Genomic DNA, 6,000 nt, shown 5'->3' with positions numbered 1-6,000 from the left:
AAGACGTGCCAAGGAAACCGCTTCGCTAAATGCACTGAGGTGGTATGATAAAAACAATTCGAGTAAAGGCTTGGTGGTGGTGTGATGTCACGCCACAAAATACGTCAGCAGATTGAACTTGTGTAAATATTATTCTCTCTACGGTGGTATGTGGAATTTATTTTGCAGAGCCGGACACTATCCTGGTGTTCACAATCTTCTATGAATTATTCGGAGGAGGAACCCACCTTGCAATGCCGAAGACAATATGCCCACCGGACTCGTCGTCATTGAAGCCTGGTTCAGAGGCTACTGAGGGAGTCCTGGACTAGGGGGTGTCCAGATAGCCGAACTATCATCATCGGCCGGACTCCAAGACTATGAAGATACAAGATTGAAGACTTCGTCCCGTGTCCGGATGGGACTTTCCTTGGCGTGGAAGGCAAGCTTGACGATACGGATATGTAGATCTCCTACCATTGTAACCGACTTTGTGTAACCCTAGCCCTCTCCGGTGTCTATATAAACTGGATGGCTTTAGTCCATAGGACGAACAACAATCATACCATAGGCTAGCTTCTAGGGTTTAGCCTCCTTGATCTCGTGGTAGATCTACTCTTGTAATACCCACATCATCAATATCAATCAAGCAGGACGTAGGGTTTTACCTCCATCAAGAGGGCCCGAACCTGGGTAAAACATCATGTCCCTTGTCTCCTGTTACCATCCGCCTAGACGCACAGTTCGGGACACCCTACCCGAGATCCGCCGGTTTTGACACTGACAGACCCCCTAATCACCCACACTCACTAGGTGACGGTTTGTCGTCACGGAAAGGGGTTTAAAACCGTTTGTATAGCACCGACGTGTACCAATGTGTGGATTACTTGTGTGGATAGACGAGGCCGAGCAGCGTGAAGGAGGGTCGCAGGCGAGGAGGGCGGCACTGCAATCAAGGAGCGAAGGTTTTAACTTGGAAAGGAAGGCGGAAACAGGGGAAATTTGGTTTTTGGTAAGGGGGAGGGGAGGGGAGGTAGATATTTCCACGGAAGCCGAAAATGTGGAATCGCTTCAGCAAAAAACTGGTGTGCAAAGTGTCATCATACACGGTCCCTTATTCTGAAGTGTGTACGATATGTGAACATCACAAACGGTTCAGATAACTTAGCCCGTGTGTGATGAGTTTGAACGTCAAAAATTTTGGTTCAAATTTCCCTGGTTACAGTGCTCATCCACGTCATTGCATAATTTGGGTACACAAAGGAGACTATATCCCACCCACACTTCTTAATCGAGCAAGTTTGGCAATTAAACAGAGCTAGCTGGCCTAAACATTACTCTAACAAATTAAAGACCGACACTCTTAATTAAACAAAACTAAGAGTAATACTAAGGCTGGTGCTCGTCGATCTCCGACTCCTTCTCCATGTCCAGCTCGCGCCCGACGGTCTCCTTGGGAAGGAGCTTCTTGGCATCCATCGCACCATATTCGGCAAGCATCTCGCCATCCATGTCCGCCATCTCGTTGGAAAAGGCCCCCACGAGCTAGGCGTGGGAGGCCGCGATCTGGGCTTGGACGGGCTCCATCATCGCAATGTATGCGGCGAAGGAATGGATGGCTACTCGAACGCTCTCGGCGATTGCCAACTCTTCGGCCGTGGGTTGTCGACCGTTGTCAGAGAAGCTTCGTTCAATTTGTGTGGTGAGCGCCACGAGCTGGGCGTGGGTGTCGGTGTCAAAACCGGCAGATCTCGGGTAGGGGGTCCCGAACTGTGCGTCTAAGGCTAATGGTAACAGGAGGCGGGGGACACGATGTTTACCCAATTTTTCTGGCCCACAGTCTGATTCTAAGTCCGGGACTCGGGGCATGTCTTCCCGTGAACATGTATCTGGCTCGGTGACCTCGGTAATCCGGACATAGTCCGTCCTCAATATGGGAGGAGAGTTGTTGCGTTGCTCCTCCAACACTGCTATCTGTTGGGTGACTGGCGGAGAGTTAATCTCTCTCTGATCGGGTTTAAGCCCAATCCGATCATAGTCCATAGTGACTCCTAGGGCGGCGATGCGATCTAGGAGCTCGTTCAGAGACGATAGCTCCGTCTGATCCATCTGCACGGCGTGTTCCGAACTGACGTTGAGACGATTCTCGACGACCCGAGAGGTCATCGTTGGCTCGACGGCCGAACGGGCGGTCATAATGAAACCGCCCAGCCGGAGGGTTTGGCCTGAGGCCAAGGCTTCCCCGGAGGTGATGTTGTCCTTGATAACAAGGCGAGCCATTAACCCTATCTCCGATGTCATAGTGGAACTCTCAATGAAAGCACCAATGTCGGTGTCAAAACCGGCGGATCTCAGGTAGGGAGTCCCGAACTGTGCGTCTAAGGCTAATGGTAACAGGAGGCGGGGGACACGATGTTTACCTAGGTTCGGGCCCTCTCTATGGAGGTAATACCCTACTTCCTACTTGATTGATCTTGATGATATGAGTATTACAAGAGTTGATCTACCATGAGATTGGAGAGGCTAACCCTAGAAGCTAGCCTATGATTATGATTGTTCTTGTCCTACGAACCAAACCCTCCGGTTTATATAGACACCGGAGGGGGCTAGGGTTACATAGAGTTGGTTACCGAGAAGGAAATCTACATATCCAAATCTCCAAGCTTGCCTTCCACGCAAAGGAGAGTCCCACCTGGACACGGGATGAAGTCTTCTATCTTATATCTTCTTAGTCCAACAGTCCGGCTAAGTATATAGTCCGGCTGTCCGAGGACCCCTTAATCCAGGAATCCCTAAGTGGGCGGCCTCGATATGGTCGTGGGCGGCCTCCATCAGGGCTAAGGCCGCCGCTATGGAACGGATAGCTGTTGTGCCGCTCTCGCGAGCTTCTATCCCGCAGGCAGATGTTGCTGCCACCACCTGAGAAGCAACAACGGCCGTTTGGGCTGCCATGGCCGCCCGGTCACAGATTGCGGCCGCGCTCATGCACCTTGTTAGCACGCGCATGGAGGCTGCGATCGCGCTGTCGCCGGAGTGGGCCGCAGAAGTTTCCCTCACAATGCGGGTCCATGTCCCCATCTTTCACCGGCGATGATTCAACAGTGAAATGATATTTGGGGAGTGAGCTAGTGTGCTTGACACGCACGCTGTGGACTTTATCCGATGCACCTTCTCGCGTAAGCCATAGGCGTACTATACACCTACGGTGCTCCAGGATATTTTGTACTGCATCTCACACGGTTGGTGATAAAAAGCTGTGTGGGATCTACTTGATTTGTAATTTTGATTTGAATTACATAATGGGGTCACCGAGGCAATGGACGGTGTTTGAATGGCTAGACCTTTTATCTGCAGTGAACATGCAACTATATGTGTGTCGTAAAAAAATTGGAATTGTTCAGGGTTCCTTTGGACATTTTAATACGGTAACTTGGTTTTCTAGGCATTTCAGGTGCACAATTCAAAATTAAACCACATGCTCCAGTCCATAAAAATGGGTTGCAAAATCAAATGTTTGTCCTTGGTTGCAAGCTTAGGTCACATGCAAGAAATGAGAATGAATGTCAAACACCTTGACACTGTCGCTCAGCCGCTAACATTGAGACACATGCTTTTAACTTTCTGGTAAATCGAAAACTCATCTGAAATTCATGAAACTTGACATGATATCATGGAACGGCAGCGACATGCCATGTTAAAAATATTGTCCCATTTGGGGCAGGTGAGGGTATAAGCTTCTCGCAAATCAGAGCTTCTCTCACAACAAGCCTATTGGTTTCAGTAGGGTACGTGCCACCTTGTGGGATGAAACGATATATGTTGCCTCTTCTTACTTTCAAAATGTTTCTCGTGTCAACATAGAACAACACGAGTGTTGTGTCAATTTTTGGGATTTTTTGGGGTTCGTTTTGTCATTTTTATGCATTAATTGCGTTTTCAATGCATTTATGAGCACAGTTCAAATTTGAACTACATGCACATGCTCTAATGCATATAAATTGGTTGAAAATTCAAGTATGTGTCCTTGGTTGCATGCTTAGGTCCCATGCAAGAAATGGGAATGAATGTCAAACACCCTGTCACCGTCACTCGGCCGCAAACATTGAGATTCCTGGTTTTTAAATTCTAGTAAATCCAAAACTCATCAGAAATTCATGAAACTTGGCATTCTATCATCGAGCTGCATCAACATGTCGTGGTAAAAATATTGTCCCATTTGGGGCAGGTTTGGGGATATGCTTCTCACAAACCAAAGGCTCTCACAAGAAGCCTGGTGATTTCGTTAGGGCATGTCCCACCTTTGGGGACGAAATGATATCCGCTGCCTCTTATTGCTTTCAAATTTTTCTAGTGTCAACATAGAACAATAGGAGTGTTGTGTCAATTTTTGGGATTTTCCAGGGTAGGTTTGGACATTTTTATGCATTAATTGTGTTTTCAATGCATTTATGAGCACAATTCAAATTTGAACTACATGCACATGCTCTAATGCATATAAATTGGTTGAAAATTCAAATCTGTGTCCTTGTTTGCATGCTTAGGTCCCATGCAAGAAATGTGAATGAATGTTAAACACCCTGCCACCGTCACTCGGCCGCAAACTCTGTGATTCCTGGTTTTTAAATTCTAGTAAATCCAATACTCATCTGAAATTCATGAAACTTGGCATGCTATCATGGAGCAGCATCAACATGTCGTGGTAATTTTTTTGTCCCATTTGGGGCAGGTTTGGGGATATGGTTCTCACAACAATCCTGATGGTTTCAGTAGGGAACATCCCACCTTTGGGGACGAAACGATATCGACTGCCTCTTATTTCTTTCAAAAAATTTCTAGTGTCAACATAGAACAAAAGGAGTGTTGTGTCAATTTTTGGGATTTTTCGGGGTTCGTTTGGACATTTTTATGCATTAGTTGAGTTTTTGATGCATTTATGTGCATAATTCAAATTTGAACTGCATGCACATGCTCTAATGCATATAAATTGGTTGAAAATTCAAATTTATGTCCTTGATTGCATGCTTAGGTCCCATGCAAGAAATGGGAATGAATGTCAAACACCGTGCCACCGTCACTCGGCCACAAACATTGAGATTCCTGGTTTTTAAATTCTAGTAAATCCAAAACTCATCTGAAATTCATGAAAATTGGCATGCTATCATGGAGCGGCATCAACATGCCGTGGTAAATTTTTTGTCCCATTTGGGGTAGGTTGCGGTATATCCTTCTCACATATCAGAGCTTCTCACAACAAGCCTGATGGTTTTGGTAGGGAATGTCCCACCTTTGGGGACGAAATGGTATGATATCAGCTGCCTCTTATTGCTTTCAAATTTTTTCTAGTGTCAACATAGAACAACAGGTGTGTTGTGTCAATTTTTGGGATTTTTCGGGGTTCGTTTGGACATTTTTATGCATTCACTACTAGGGAAAACCTTATACGCAGAATCTTACCAGCAGCGCACTTCAAAATACAAAGCTATTGCTATTTAGCAGCAGCGCGTGCCAGAAAAACACACTACTGAAAGAAAAATAGCAGTAGCGCCTCCCCTCTAAACCGCGCTACTGCTCTAATTTCCATGACCTCGCCGTCCAGGTAGTTATAGCTGTAGCACGCTATACCGAACCACGCTACTGCTATAGATGTTAGCAGCAGCGCACTTCTATAAAACTTGCTATTGCTAAGTTCAGCCCACAAGTTTAGTCCCACCTCGCTCCGCGAACAGGGTGTTTACCACCTTAAATATGTTCCTTCTCAACTATCACAACCACTTGGTCTTCACTAAACTCTATGTGTAGAATTTGTGGCCGCAATATGAGTCTTCTCCGGTTCCTACCGAGAGGACTCATATTGACAATTCAGATTGTACACAAAAACATCATTGATGGCCAATGTATTTTTGCATTGACAGAGAATGTATTTTTTCATGCTTACACTTAGCAGTACCGCTTTTAGTAGTAAAGCGCTACTGCTAGTCCAACTTAGCAGTAGCGTGCATCCCCGCACAGCGCTATAGCTAT

Source organism: Triticum aestivum, chromosome 3B (genome assembly GCF_018294505.1).
Source record: "Triticum aestivum cultivar Chinese Spring chromosome 3B, IWGSC CS RefSeq v2.1, whole genome shotgun sequence".
Classification (NCBI taxonomy): Eukaryota; Viridiplantae; Streptophyta; class Magnoliopsida; order Poales; family Poaceae; genus Triticum; species Triticum aestivum.
The sequence above is the reverse complement of the archived record's forward strand: the minus strand, read 5'-3'. Positions refer to the sequence as shown.